This window comes from Cydia splendana, chromosome 3 (genome assembly GCF_910591565.1).
Source record: "Cydia splendana chromosome 3, ilCydSple1.2, whole genome shotgun sequence".
In the NCBI taxonomy this organism is placed as follows: Eukaryota; Metazoa; Arthropoda; class Insecta; order Lepidoptera; family Tortricidae; genus Cydia; species Cydia splendana.
Genome location: NC_085962.1, coordinates 2755069 through 2771808, shown reverse-complemented (window position 1 = coordinate 2771808; position 16740 = coordinate 2755069). Strand labels below are relative to the sequence as shown.

Sequence of the window (16740 nt, the reverse complement as noted above, 5' to 3'; positions counted from 1 at the left end):
CATTTACAGAGGGTCCCATTAATAGAGGTGAGAATAGAGGATAAATCTCAGTTATAGAGGTGGTTAATAAGGTATTTTGTAATTATCTTTAAATGTTTAGGTAAAATAATCCTTGTCCCTAAATATTTTTTAAGTCTGTTTAAATATTTCTTTGAATTTATTTTGAATGATTTTCCAAAGGATAGATTTTTCAATTAAATTTGATACGGAATTCATTGGCTCTTAGAAATTTATTAAATGAAAATTTGTTTATTCTTGTTACTTATCAAGATTTCAGCTTTCGTTTCGATAGTTTTAACTACATAAAGTAACTAAATGAAACTTGAAGTCGTTTAGACACAATTAAGCAAATGCGGAATTTGTGGATAGACTAAGAGTTAGTAAAAATACGGAAATAGATCAATAAACTCCAAGTTAGAGAGGTCATAGATTGACGTTATCTCAGATACAGAGGTAATTAGTATAAAATAAAAATAAAACAATTAGGAAAATGTAATCTTATAAATATAGTCTCAGTAAAAGAGGTAAAATACACTCTCTGTCTCAATTATAGAGGTAAATGTGACTATAAAATCACAACAACTAATCCCAGTTATAGAGGTTCGTTTTATCTCACTAACAGAGGTAATTCAGTGCTAAAGTGTCGGGACCGCACCATGAGTCCCAGCTATAGAGGTTTCTCACTTATCCAGGTCCCACTTAACCAGGTTTCACTGTAATTTGATGGTATCATCCGACGATTTTCCTCATAAATTGTACATGTAACCATGCAAATTGATGCATTGCAACTTGCAACGAAGTGTGCTCGATACATACTTACGACCCAAACGATGTGCGGTTATGAACTATCACAATAACGAAACATTATACCAGAGACTAATAAATAATAGAGAATGTAGCGTGTTAACAAAATTCCGTTACTGGGCTGGGGCCTTCCAGAAAAGTACATGACGAATTTACTAACACTTGTAATATAAAGAGAAGAAGTCGATATTTGTCTTGATAACGTTTGAACTTAGCTTTAAATTCGACAACGAAAATTCTGATTATGTACTCTAACGTCTTGATAATAGAGTGGTATTTTGATCCTAACGATCTCGGAGCGGTCTCGGTAACACGGTTGCTAATAGGTTTACCCTGAAACTCGGGGCGTAACACAGATAATAGCCGTCGCAGTTGCCTACACAACTATTCACAAACGCCTAGTGTAAGAAGCCTTTGATAATAGTTTGTCCTTATCCGTTATTTGACATTTGTGTTTGTTAGAAAGGGACACAATTTAACAGAGTTTTGATAAGTTTTATGAATAAGGGGGCTAGTCATTATTGTACATAAATAGGCTGATATGGCGATGGCGTTAGGTAGGTATAAGGGAGTTACCACACTAATCGACCGATGGCATCTATTGCGTGCATCGACATGTGCCATCGATCGATTGGTGACATTGGTGTGGTAACATCCTAAAGATGGATGCCGAAGACCACGCGGTGTGGACGAGAAAACAAAACAAATGGCCGATGTTATATGTCCATTGTCCAGTTTTTACCAACGTAGTCGGAATGTGAAGACCGTCTATTACTGTGTTCGGTATAGCTCTATCTGTACAACCTTGTATGACGATCAACAGTTTTTATTATTAATTTCATCTTTGGTATCTCAATATTCTCAATATACGCTATAAAACGTGTCGGTTACGTAACGTGACGTGCTCGTGAGGACAGTATGCAAGATGGATGCAGTCAACGGAAAATCTGCATTTACGTCTATGCTAAGAAATATGGAGATAAGCAATGTTTTCCCAACAAGCTCCTGACATGAAGATAATAAAATAAGATGTTTTTAATACATAAAATACAAAATCGTTTATTTGTCCAACACAGGTATGCATAGTAGGTACATACAGCTTGGCAAAAAAGAGTAGAAATTAAAAAGTGGCAGCACTGTAGTGTCGTCCCTGTCAAACCAATATATATAAGAAAACGGGGCGACACTACAGTGTTGCCACTTTTTAATTTCTACTCTTTTTTGCCAAGCTGTAAGTACAGATCTTATAATATTGGTTCATAAACTTTAATCGAGATTTTTAGTATAATAACTCATATATTTTTGGACGCTGAATAAAAATGTTACCCTTGAAACCCGGGCCATAAACATCAATCCATTGACATCTTTGTCATCAAAATCAGCTTAGTACCTAGTTTTTGATCACATTGAAGTTTTCAATTCCAGTTTGTCGGTCAAATATTGCATCTACGATATTTACGTACCTACCTACATAGGTGTACAATTAATTTTTAATAATATGTAAGGAATCGAATGGCACCTTTTTTTTCATTATCGTTAAAAATACTGAAATTTAGAATTTTTGTTTTGGTGTACTTACACTTGTTTTTGAACATTTCCGTTTATTTTTTGTGTAAAATTTATTGTGATTTATTGCCTATTTTCTACCGATTTTACTAGATTTTATTATAAAATTCAACATGTGTCACTATTCTAAGCACACGGTCGCGGGCAGTTAGCTATTAGCTAGTAGTGAATAAACAGCTCTGACAAGTCAGACATAGGTAATGTATCAGTCACATGTGAATCATGTGATACCTATCACATTCTCCGCCCGCATCGCGATATAAATGTGGTTTGAAAGTCATAATCACATTTATTGAACATAAAATATGCTGTCATTCTCTGGTTTACAGTGCTTTCTAAAGGAAAGGAACAGTTAGTCTTGAACTGATGTGTTGTAGTTGTAGGACTTCTATTGTACGATTATGAACTTACGTTTTCCCTTATCAAAAAAATAATTTTAGTGACCTGTAGGGTATAGTACTCGTAAGGGTAATATGGTCGGTTTATCATTTGTCACCATGCCTGTCAAGTTCTAACAAATATGTAAGTATAGGAATACAATCTCCATGTATCAAAAAGTGTCTGTCAAAAAACCTTAAATAGGTGGCGCCACAATACCTAGAATATTCGATAAAAAAATTCAAATCATTGACAGCGCACTTCACTCCGTCAATAACGCCTACGTTCTTAGCTACTCTAGCGCTACTCTGGAGAGATTTGGAACTATTATTTACAGCTGACTGCTGGACACTTTTACAACTGTTCTACCATAAGAGATTTCACTCCTTTTACTCTATACTCCATGTATGTAAGTGCAAAAGTGACGCATGGCATGACAGGTGATAAAAATGCGACCATGATACCGCTTCTGTTATACATAATAACTGAACTTTACGACACAGGTATTTTTAAACGGGTCACTCACGTATTTAGTCGAAGTTCGCTCGACATATTTGCTCCATAACGTGAGCCCTTAGTTAACTCACTCAAATATGTAAAATTTAATTTATATTCAACATACAACCATAAGACAAAATAATAACAAGAAGGTACTTAAACACAAAGACTACAAACACCAATTCAACGAATATTAATTCCATAAAACATAGACACAAACCTTAGAGAATTAATAACCGGAGTCGTCTTTAAGAGCATATTATTCATATTACAATTTAAAACTGTTAGTGGTTTATTTTCAGTTTCAGGTAGATACGTTAAAATTCATATTTATATTCATTTTATTGGTAGTATTCGACTGCCGAAACCTTGCACAATTGTGCAAACTTTTATATGGACTGACGTTTATCTGACATGGCTATTTGTACGTTACCTACGTACAAAAGTACAAATCATGTAGAGTCGGCCCAAGAAAAGTCTGCAGCGGATTTGATAGCCCACGCAGCGTCATTTATACGTCATAATTTCATAGAAGTTTGACGTTTAAAATAACACGTGCACTGCGTGGGCTATCAAATCCGCTGCAGACTTTTCTTGGTCTGACTCTAGAAATTAGCCCGTACATTTGACGTGTCTTCCCCCGCAAAAATCGGCAGACTGTTTTATACAGAAAATTACAAACAAGGCGTCTCCAGTTACTAAATGTCCTAAACTACAAACAAATCACCTTTCAAGAGATCACGGCCCACCGCTTTTACACCTAGAAACATTTAATTTGGTCTCTAATTTAAAAGTATCTGGATGACCTCCAACATTGACATTTTGTTTATGGCTTCACACTATTAAACAAAGTTATATTTGCCGATTAAGTGGCGACATTAAAACAAGATCATTAAGAAGTGCTATTTTTAGGGTCCCGTACCAAAAAGGAACCCTTATGGTGCGACTCTACGTCTGTCTGTCTGCCTATCACATTGTTAAAAATCTCGAGAATTACTGAAGCTATCGGTTTTAAATTTGGAATACGAGTAGTTATGAACAACGCTATTAGTGGAATTTTCATTTTATTTTTATTAATTATGGAAAATGACCAAAATAAAGAGGGGGCAAAGTTTCAAAGTCTAGTTACTATGTCGAGTGGTAGGTATATCATTTGAAGAGCTCGAACTGAACATTACAAAACAATTATTTTTTTCAGTGAAATAAAAATTTACTTATGAAGGAAAATGTGAAAAAAATATCCGCCAATTTTTAGAGGGAGCTTACGCAAAAATGTAGTATTTTATTGCATTTTTACAAATAATAAAAATAAAAATTAAAAATCGTTATTAGATATACCTACTTCGTTACCCTAGTTCAGATTCGTACTAATAACGGCAATTTTTATTTATAATTTTAGTACAGTCAACAACAGAGCTATGAATACCAGGCAAAGTGTCAAAAATATGTATACAGTACTTTATTGCCTGTACATTAAGGTCGTGTATACATATTTTTGGCACTTTGCCTGTATTCATAGCTCTGTTGTTGACTGTACCATAGTGCACAAACATACATTGGTTAATTTCCGCACGTCTCTTATTTCCGGTCGTCTCCGCTGCAGACGCTGCAGTGGAAAGGCAGCCTATCCACCCACCTACGCAAGTATAATATTAATTTTATTTTGGACATGCCCATATAAAGAGTGTGTATCATGATTTTATTAGCACATAAAGTTTATTTTAATACATGCTATGACGATAAACTACAAGGATCTTGGGTTTGCCATTTAGGTGCCTATATAAACGTAACTTTGTTGCAAATGCTGCATTTGACCTTTAAATATTTTATTACATATAATAAAATGTATATTAGTTACATAAATATTAGTTATTTTCTACCTACTAAACTAAAACTAATACCTAAAAATTAACTAAAAATCTATATCTAAAGAGGGCCCCTAGGGCGTACGAATAAGCGTTGCGATTCAGCTAGGAAATCCTGCCAGCATCCTTGGCAGCAATAGTGCCATTTCCTAGCTGATTCGCAACGAGCGTCCCCAGTGACCTCAACAAGCCGTTAGATTATTTTCTTTCTTCTAAAGATTTAAATAATTACTGCTGTAACTGTTAATAATATATTAGGATCACAAGCGATGTAAACCGTTTCCTAACTAAATAAGTTCATACTGTCTCGAATAGCTTTAGCTGTCATCTTCGCTTTGACAGATATGTTATCCTTTCTCTTTGATTCTAGACACCGGACGGTTGACATCGTTCTCTAGCTAAGTAATAGATAAGTCTTTTAATCCTAAGCCATCCTTTATTTCACGTTTCCGATATTGCTCTGGTTTAATGAATAAACTCCGTGCAACATCCATATGCGTGTTCTGGATTTATTTTCTGTCTCACCATCCTGAAGTCGTGCTGCAAGTGTGCATTTCTGCCAAGAGTAACAGGGACGAAGGCATGTCTAAGGTGGGAGTGCAATCTGTTCTTGAAGGTTTGAAAGTCGTATCGGTCCGGACACCGCGGGCGACAGTTAATGAAATAGGTGTTCATGTTTTCTTCAGTTTGTGAAGATTAGCGGTCATTTTTAGGGTTCCGTACCTCAAAAGGAAAAAACGGAACCCTTATAGGATCACTCGTGCGTCTGTCTGTCTGTCCGACCATTTCCCCCCCTTTATCTCCGAAAATACTGGGACTACAATTTCGAAAAAAATACACAAAATAGTTCTTTACCTATAGATGACAGGAAAACCTATTAGAAATGTGCAGTCAAGCGTGAGTCGGACTTAATTACTTAGTTTTTGATCCGACCCCTCCGGGTTTTTTAAAGACATTTCATTCGCGTTCCATATAAAAAAATACATTGTTAATAATTGGGTAATGTACCTACGGAACCCTTGGTACGCGAGTCCGATTCGCACTTGTCCGGTTTTGTGTCATTAGTCCATCCCACCCACTGTACCCTGAAAGTGCAATCATTAATAAAAAAAAATAAAAAAAATGCGTTAATGAAGTAATTTAAATACGCACAATACCAATAAATGATGCAAAACGTAAATATGAAGTCGATCGGAACATTACATAACCAGAACTACTGACCAGTATTCCTACTTTAAATGACCAATCGTAAACCTTAATGCAAGGAAATAAAGTTCACCGTCGATTAGTTAAATAGTACTATAGTAGCCGCAAATCAAACTGAGGACCGGGGTAATATCACTATCTCTCTCCATCTGCCTACGACCACGCGAGTGTGAATGAGAAGTTCTACAACCGCGGTCGTTAGTTTGGTTTGTGGATAGTATACCAGCAAGGCCCCTAGCTAACCAATCGTAAACCTTATAGCATTGCAATAGGGGTTATGAATTGTAAATTATTATTGACGGTAGTGCGGAACTGATGTCCATTGGAGTGTGTAATGTGACCCTTATCACGTAAACGCCGTGTGTACGGTGCGAAGCTGTTTGGTTATTAGGGTTCCGTACCCAAAGGCTAAAAAACGGGACCCTATTACTAAGACTTCGCTGTCCGTCTGTCCGTCCGCCTGTCTGTCACCAGGCTATAACGCATGAGCCGTGATAGCTAGACTGTGGAAATTTTCACAGATGATGTATTTCTGTTGCCGCTATAACAACAAATATATTAAAAGAAAATAAAATAAATATTTAGGTGGGGCTCCGTGACAAACGTGACTATTTTGCCGTTTTTTGCGTAATGGTACGGAACCCTTCGTGCGCGAGTCCGACTCGCACTTGGCCGGTTTTAAACTATTAGTTTCAATGTATGAAAGCAGTACGGTCAAGGAACTTATTTTTAATCATTTCGTACCCTGTCGTAGTGACAATAGTATGAGGTCCCTAGCGACTTTCATACTTTAGCGGGGGGGGAGTGGGGGGGGGGGGGTCTGGACATCGGATGATGGTAGGATGACGTAGGAGGAAACGGGGTTATTCGAAGCATGATTTTTGGATGATTTTAGGGGGGAGGGGTTCAAAAATCGTCAAAAATCGATGACGTAATTTATGGACAAAAAGGGGTGAAATGGTACGGAAATAAAATTCTTTGACTGTACTTGTACAGTCGCCATCAGATATATCGGAGCGGCCAAGGCGCTCAAAAATATCTGAACACGCCTTTATTGTCAATACGTTAGAGTGTGTTCAGATATTTTTGACCACCTCGACCGCTCCGATATATCTGATGGCGACTGTAGTTATGTGTGTTAACTTGAAACCTTTTAAAACAGCTAATGCTTCTAATCTTCTAAAAAATATAACGTTTTGACATTTGGAATTCATATAAATAATTATGCAACATTCTAAATGTTAATGGCATTAAATTAATGCATCATTAAAATTAACAAATGGATATCGCATTAGTACTTCTGTAAAATAATGGCAGAATTGTGATAAAACCGCAGTTTCTTGAGCTCTCAAATGTCAATATTGGGCAATGGAAATAAATGGATTTGTTGCGATATAGAAGCTAAGATTGAGTGTTAAAATAGTATCTGTGTGATCTTAACGAATTAATCGGAGAATGTACCAATAGTCTAGATAGGTACCCACTCCAGATGACAAGTTTTTATTACCTAATGTCATCAGTCACCAGTTTTGTTTTGAGGATCAAGCGTATATCGGGTGGAACAGAACGAAATACTTTTACGCAAATGGGGAATTGTTTAGGTTAAGTACTTTATTTTTCACTTATTAATCACGTTAATATTTCTAACCGTTTGCGAGATACAGCTTGTTAAACATTAGTGCAAAAATCTGTATGTTTCAACCTTAGCAAGAAGATCCGATGAATGGCAAGACATCAATTTAAAACTGAAATAATTTTTCACCTCAGCAGCTCGAACAAGGGCACTTTGCTTCTTAAAAACAGTGAGCAAAATGCGATTTTGCTCACTGAGTCATTTTGTCTCACTCAGTGAGCAAAATGCGATTTTGCTCACTGAGTGAGACAAAATGACATTCAAGTGACCTTTATAGTCAAATGTCATTTCAACATGCGGGGTCTAATACAAGTTCGATATACTTGGGTTTTATTATCTCTGTCCCTCTAGGTATGTTCTCACTGCTTAGGGTGAAAAATTTTGTGTACTACACGAGATCAAAGTTATTTACATCTCGTGCGCTTTTGAATCCCTTACTACGCTCAAGATTCTAAATTAGATTCACTCGCTACGCTCGTGAATCTATTATAGAATCTTTCGCTTGCACGGGACTCAAAATAAGCACTCGAAGAAATATCAAACTTTGATCTCTTGTTGTACAAATAACTATTGTAGGGTTCTCACTAATAGAAAAATATTTCATTTTAATGATTTTGTTTTACTTTTTAATCCAGCTTTACGATTATAATAACTCGAATGTAGATCGCTTAGATAACACTATTCTTTCAGCTTAGTCTCTAGAAATGTTCCACCCTGTAGATAAGGAGTTGAAAAAAAAACACAGTATATCTGGTAACATCACTCAAGTACCTTCTGTGATCATTCTAATGGTGACATTCCATTTCTAACTGCAGCTGCAATACTGTCAATTTTACTATGGAAATTGACAATGACAGCGACGCGTTCAGTACCGGTAGTGCAGCTGCGGTTAGAAATGGAATGTTACCATAACGCTAAAAAACAAGGTAAATTAACTAAAGCTCACATAATGGTCGGGCCACGAAACACGCGGCCTCGCACTAGAAAGGAGACGGTCATCTTCAACCAATCGGAACAAGGACTTTCCGTGTGAATCTCTGAGCTCTGACATATGTGCTAACCACAGACCATTTGAGTAGACGCAACAAATGCTTGTACCGTAAAATTATCTGTAAAATTTAAGTCTAAACTGTAAATATGTCGGGAGCAAAAGGAATGTAAAATGAATAGAGTCAGACCAAGAAAAGACTGCAGAGATTTTGACAGCAAACGCCGTGCAGGTGTTATTTTAACGTCAAACTTCTATGAGATTATGACGTATAAAATTATACTGGCACTGCGTGTACGTGCTGTCAAAATGTCTGCAGATTCTTCTTGGTATAACTCTATCGACATATTTATGGCCTCGAGTCCAGTCAAACACACATCATGAGGTAGCCGGCCGGCGATCGACACACGTTACAGCATTAGTAAATTCTACTTTATTCCTAGTACTTAAGAGTTCATAGTCCCTAAAATAAGCATACGACTTTTTGTCTTCGAACATCACGGATCCAATACTTAATTTATGACGCTGATATTTGCTTGTAATTTCATACACAATTTTAAGGCCAGTAGACCTTATTAACCTTAAATACGGTAGGGCTTCTGTCAAATTGAAATAGAATCAGTAAAAAAAAAACAGATATGTACGTTAGTAAAATTCAACTTTAATTCTAGTATAGTTAGAGTTCATAGTTGGTTCATAGGCATCATTTTAATTTTAAGGCATGAATACAACAATGCGAAGGTTGCATAGTATCTAGTTTGTCAAGACTTTTCTTTATTTATCATGTTGTTACCTCGCAACTGTTGTTTACTGTCAGTCAAAAATAAATGTCATAGAGAGAATTATAACATAAACCTTATTTTTTTCTCTATTAATTTTAAATGTGACATGTTATTATAGTATTTGCATGGCTTATATATTTGAAAATACAGACTTGATTATTGATTGCTGGAAGAGTAAGTAACCGAGTAAAAAAGGAGCAAACATTGAAAGATTCAAATAGGGAAATTAGCGTCCCAATATAACAACACTGGTTAAAATTTTAATAGTTCTCAAGACAACGCCGGGAGGTATACCTTCGATGGCGTTCACGGCAGCTAGCAATGAAAAGACTAGCTATTGTGCGTTTTGATTCCGCTATAAAGACACGTGGTAGAAACACTAGCGCAAGTATGGAGGTACCTGCTTAGACAAGAGATAAGACCTACGCTTGAAATTCTTCAGCTACAAGTGGGATCCGAATTATGACATCATTAATTCATTCCGTTTTAAGTTAAGAGAATATCTGGAGCAAACTGTGTTCGGAGTTACAGAGCGTGGCGTGGCGATATTACCTACCCGAAATTCTCGTAATATGTGACAATTATTACAAAAAAAGGATATGGAGTCACAAGCTGCAAGCGGTGGATTCAACATACTTTTACTTACACCGGCTCTTATTTAGGTACTATCTATGTATACCAAATTGAAAAAAATGAAAATACTTTACTGTTATGTTTTTGTTATATTCATTCTACTCTTTTAAACCTTTTCTACATAATATTACGTCTACTTGGCCGTTACCCGAGTGATTTTTTTGTTTGATACCTTGTAATAAATAATTTGGCCAAGCCCGAGATAGCTCGAGGCATTTAGTGTTCCGCTCGCATCGTTATATTTTACAGAGGTTGTTTGCCTGTTTTTAGGATTCCGTATTCAACTACCCTATAGGAACCCTTATAGTTTCACAACCCTTGTAGTTTTTACTATATATTTAATATATCATTAATTCTTCTTCGGCGGGAACGGACTCGATCAAAAGCATAGCCTGCATCAAAACTACGTCGCGGGGACGGTAATTTGTGTTTTGGGAAAGTATCCTATGAAACTCAGTGACACATTCATCCTCGATGTAATCATTTGCAAGTATATACGAAAAGCGAGCCATTGTATTCGACAACAACCTAGTGCGTAGGTGGCACCTTTGTGGCACATACAGTAAACAAACCACATTGACACATCACACGTCACGTCAATCACATGGCCTACCGCGAAACCAGAAAATCGAAATTTCGTTATCTAATCTCTCTATCACTCTTGCATATTCGAGCGATAAAGAGGCAGATAACTAAATTTCGATTTTCGCGTTTACCGGTAGGCCCTTGTTAACAAACCGCCTTGATGCATCAATGTCATATTTTATTGTCTGTGAAAACTTGTCAAAAACAGTTTAAGGCACAGTATGTTTAAGTTAGTCTATGAATTTACTGAGTCGGTAGTGCTGCACTCTGGCGGCAGAACATTGCAATAATATCCCCTTTTAACCAGGTTTCACTATAGTAGTCAAAAATATGTTTACATTTTTTGCCTTATTACAAAGGAATAAGGTCCAAAAGTGTAAACATTATCTTTGACGTCGACTGTCCATTTTGATGAAAAAATTAAACTAGTTGAAAAACATGAAACTGAAGGCTCTCGACTGACAGCAGATGACGGCCAACAGGCCACCGGCCGGCTATCTGATAATGTGTGTGTAAATTGGCCTGCAGGCCACGGACTGTCCGGCAGATATCTGTCGACGCTGACCGGAATCGACGAGCCGTAGTTCGAATAGCCGTCAGTCCAAAATCTGAAGTAGAACTGTTAATGTGTGGCCTTTTGCGATCAACTGACAGGCTGATATCGTCCGGCGAACTGTCAATTTGTAGGGACCTGTCAAAATTATATCAGACTATTGCCGGCGGACGGCCGTACGGTGGGAAACTGACGACTCGTCTGTAGTCGCAGAGGTGGCAGCAGACCATTGCCGGCCGGCAATAATCGCTTATGTTTGTGGACGTTATTGGTCTAGGACGGCAGGCCGCCCGATAAGGCCAGAGACTGCAGGCGGACTGGTAATCAGTGGGCCCCTTTATACATATTTAAGAATATGACAGATCTGTGGTAGCAGAAAAATAAATACAGTAAGTTTTTTTAAAAACAATTACTTTTAGGCCGATTTTTCAGTTATTATATAACTCGTCCAATACGAATTAAGTTATGAGAATGAATATATTTATACACATGAGAATCGTGTTATCAATGGTATATCTCATATCCGTCTGTTTAAGTGGGGACTGAAAAACCAACTTCTAAACCAATTTTTACTGTCTAATTGTGCAAAGCACATACTATGTACGTATTTGCTGTTTTTTGTCTGGCTAATATCATGCTATAGTTTAAACTCACCTTCTCCCACGTGTTAGCTTAGTTTTGTTTTTTAATTTTATTTTATTGTGTTTTTTTATTTTATTGTGTTTTTCTCTCTGGTTGCCCTGAAAACCAGCGCCATGGCTAAGTATATTAGCCATCGGCAAATGCTGAGTGGCATCCATTTTGGTGTTAGTATGTATTAGAATAAGATGTATTTTTAGGTTAAGTTTTATTTTGCACCAAATAAATTTTTTCTATTCTATTCTATTCTAATGAGTAGCGGACAACAAAATATAAACAGATGTTTGGTATTAGGAAAATACTGTGCTTCAAGTTCATTTCGTATATTTCCTTTTTGTGGGGTGCGAACCTCCTGACTTCGGGCAAACTCGGCTCCGTTCGGCTCAGCATTGCTCCGAGCAATTATTAGGGTTGCCACAACTTGACGTCCCTTTGCGTGCACGACCACAGTGCTTGAATTTTGACAACCCTAAATAGCCGAAAGGGATAGTACCATATATTAGAAAGGGACAGTATGATTTAACCCTGAACCGCTATCAAACTTCGGTTTTGTAGGTCGGTAGTATTATTACTTTATTTTGTGGTTTTGTGCAACTTAAATGCATAACAAGGCACTGGTTATTCGTCACATAGCCACAAGTACTAAACAAAATAACTGAAATTGGCTTCTATTTTAAAATCTAATCGCCAAATTAGCTGAACCATTGATAATGATAGTAATGGCACCATAATTGTTATTAATCAATTTACTTTCTGCCCATTGTCCAAGTCGAAGGTTACAAGTGTTACAACGATTTCACCAACGGAAGTGTTTTTATCAATTTTCCCGATTAGCAAAAAATTGTTTGTTTTCATTGACATTGTTTTATTTCAATAACGATGTATGATCCGGATGCGTGGGCGTACGCGTGCGCTTTGTAGTATACGGATCCTTATGAGAGACGGCAAATCGCTTACGTTAAAGTCTGGATAACTATGCTCACAGGCGGTAAAAATGTAAGAATAAAAATAACAATTAGGCAACTATTTAGAAAAAATATGACCTTTTTGTTAACTCATACATTAATCAAAATAAAACAACGAGAAGCTATTCACGAACCGAACTACTGTCTGTCAACATTGCATCAAGTGTAACACCTTATAATGCATCATACACAGATAATACAAAGATCAAGGCCACCAAACTGGATTAGACTGGAGACCTTATAAGGAAAAAAATACAAAATGACTGAAGGTAGTCTGAGGCACAAAGGAAATAAAAAATATATAAAATGTTTGACGGCCTTGTGGGTGACAGTACTGACAGTAAAAATCATATACGGTATATAAAATTGTTAATAATAACAACGTACATATTTGCGTTCTATTACCTTATATATATTTAATAAAAATTAACAAATTCGCGATAGGGTCGTCTATAAATGTGAGTTAATATGTTTTCAAAACGCGATCGATTTAAATATTATATAACATATTTGCGTGCCAAATATTCTTATAAGAAAGTGCTGAAGATTCAAATAAAATATACTTACGTATAAGATCTGTGTGGGACATTAAATTAATATTTTGAAAACCTAGAAAGCGTTGTGTTTCTCAAATGTTGCTGAAGTCATCTGTCAAGGTGTACAAAAGGTATTGTCTGATTTTAAGGGGTAAAAAAGAGATTACTTAAAACAGTTGAAAGGTGGCGAGAACAGTATTTTTTTAAGACCAAACTTTAAAGGCAATGCACTAATTATGCAAAAAGCACGTGTTACAGCATTCTAAAAATCTTTGTTACTAATATTGTCTTCGCATTTCTTTCAACCATATAAAAGAAAAGGTTCAGGTCGTGTCATACCAGAAGGTTAAGGAGTTGGCAGAGGACCGGACGAGTTCGCGATTGCTCCACCGACAAGAGCACAGCTTTTAAATGTAAAGAAGAAGAAGAGAAGATTTATTTCATGAATCTTTATTACTGTCATTCCCGGGTTTACAGGACAGAACAACAGCAAAAAAAAACAAGTTAATTAAACCCAAATATTGACGCCAATTTTAAGCTTATATGATGACATTAATGCGCCCTAGAGCGTCTGCGAATAGGTATCTTGCGCAACTATGTAGATGTCTTAGGTATATCACACATATGAAAGATAACTAATATTAACATTATAATAGGACACCTCTCAATTAAATCACCGTTATCAGCCATTTATCAGCTGACATTTCCATGCTTCGAATCTCCAGTGGCATTTTAGTTGAATGTCCGAACACCTTTTTCTTAACGTGCTATACGAAACTAGCCCATGTGTCTTTGATATAAGACCGTTTATACTATATATAGAGCGGGTATATGTGCGAACAATACATGTCTATTGGTTGCAAAGTGGACGAATTGACATTTAGTTTTTCGAACGAGGATAGCTACTTACTGCCGGCGATATATCATTTCATTTGACATTTCGCAAAGATGTATTGTGACTACACATTTTAAAAACCTACTATCACTTATTTTATAACTAAGATGTGCTTTATATAACTTTTTACCTACACCAATCATTTGTTGCAATCTAACATCAAATTTTAGAAATGCGGAATCAAAAATACTGATAAAATATTGACTAGGTACCTATACCTAGGTATTTAAAGCAGGTGTCATCTTAGGTACGAAACTACATTATTATTTACCATCTTACTATAACCTTTTGTATTATGTTACTTTTGATCAACAACAAAAGAGGAAACGGATATACGTGTGCCGTATGATATTCTAGTGTCAATATTATCCAATGTCCGTATTTACCCAACGCTCTCTAGCCTTAATAGTAACAAGTTCCTAAAATTAGGAGCATAGCGTTGCGGTAGGTGAGCGTTTTAAAAAAAAAACATTAAAAACCTGTGTGTTGGTTTATACAGGCTACTGCTACGTACATTATATAAGGTAAAAACCTCACAATTGGGTCAAACAGATCACTGTGTTATGTCTTTCCTGTAGACATACACAAGAGTTAAGGGCTATAAAGGTTAATTTTCTTATTTAACCCTTATCCACGTGAAAAGGTCCTCCTTTTATTTAGAGAACTATGATAAAATCATTGCTTACATGCCCACAAGCTGTTAACTATTGCCCACAGGAGAGAAAACTAGTGTGTTATCGCGAACAGCACATTTTTCTCTCCTGTGCTTGTGGGCGTGTAAGCAATGATGTTATCATAGTTCTCTAAATAAAAGGAGGACCTTTTCACGTGGATAAGGGTTAAATAAGAAAATTAACCTTTATAGCCCTTAACTCTTGTGTATGTCTACAGGAAAGACATAACACAGTGATCTGTTTGACCCAATTACAGGCTAAAGCTCCCAGCTATGGTCCAAAATTAACTGTATTTTTTTCGTTCAGGTACCGTAAAACGGGGTGCGTAGGTTTCGCGGGGAGAGGTGGGTTATGAATGGGGAGAGAAGCTTTGAGAGGGGAGTGAGAAGGGATTTTAAGGCTACTGCTACAAAAATAATGTATTCCAATTTAAAATGGAGCTATAGAAATACGCATAATAAAAAAAAACGATCCAAGAATCTTCCATAATCACCTTTGTGTGAAAACCACTCTCACCCCAAATACGAGGCACTACGGGGCGAGGTGGGGTTTCCTCTTTATCGTCAAAGTTATGAAATGGAACTACCCAAAACAAAATAAAAACTAAAATACAAACGTCCGGAACACTTATTATATACACCATTCAGTTTTCATATGTAAAAATAAAATGTTATCGAGGTTTGAATTTCAGTTTTGATACCCTACTCACCCCATTTTACGGTACTGTATCTTTTACTGTGTTTTTGTAGTTCTAACACAAGGTATGTTTATAAATGGAAGAAAAAACTCGGAGTAAACCAAAAGGAACATTGGTATTGATACTTAATTTCCTTTTGAACTTCTGGACCATAGTTGCAGTATTGGACTATAGTTGGGAGGTTTCACGGTAGGTATTCTAATAACAAATCAAGCTATTATACTGTTCATAATCCCAAAGTGTCGATCCAACAATTTTCAAAACTCACCTTAGTAGGAAATCCCTCCTCACTACCCTCCTCATCCTCACTCACCATAAGTACTACGGGGTGAGCTGGGATTTCCTACTATTTCGTATTTATCTTTAAAGTTATGAAATGGAACTACACAAAACCATAAAAAAACTAAAGTTCAAACGACCGGAACCGAAAAACCAGTTTGCCACATGTAAAAATAAAGTTTTATCGAGTTTTGAATGTCAGTTTTATGCCTACTCACCCCATTTTACGGTACTAGTTTTCGCTCTATCCAGTATACGCTACTGATGATTAAAACTTTGAGATAGATTTAAGAAAAAAAGCCTATGAGTAAAATTAAGCTTCTCATTTACCTACCTATAACTAAATTAATGTATATGTATTGCAATAAAATTACAATTACAGTAGGTAGGTATGTAATTAAAACTGTTTTTGACGTAGGTAATGATAGCAGTCTGAAGGCTAATAAAACTAGACCAGTTCACAAATATAGTGCCTAACTGTCTGAATGTGCAAGGCTACATTCCGGAAGTAGGTACTGAGTATTTAATTTATGACTGTGTATATTCTAAATTGTAAATCATTAT

At 36.3% G+C, this 16740-nt stretch overlaps 1 protein-coding gene and 2 long non-coding RNA genes across 11 annotated transcripts in view; 1 reads left to right on the top strand and 2 right to left on the bottom strand.

The window, feature by feature from the left end:
* The window catches only part of LOC134806383 (mucin-2-like), a 116864-nt gene that overhangs the window by 41911 nt on the left and 58213 nt on the right, over positions 1 to 16740 (bottom strand). The gene's annotated exons all lie outside the window — the stretch shown is intronic.
* LOC134806470 (uncharacterized) overlaps positions 1 to 16740 on the top strand; it is a 484735-nt gene that overhangs the window by 410195 nt on the left and 57800 nt on the right. The gene's annotated exons all lie outside the window — the stretch shown is intronic.
* On the bottom strand, positions 15974 to 16316 carry LOC134806242 (uncharacterized). The gene is made up of 2 exons (XR_010146489.1): positions 16223 to 16316; positions 15974 to 16187 (listed from the first exon to the last, which is right to left on the bottom strand). It is a non-coding gene; the product is annotated as an uncharacterized LOC134806242 (long non-coding RNA).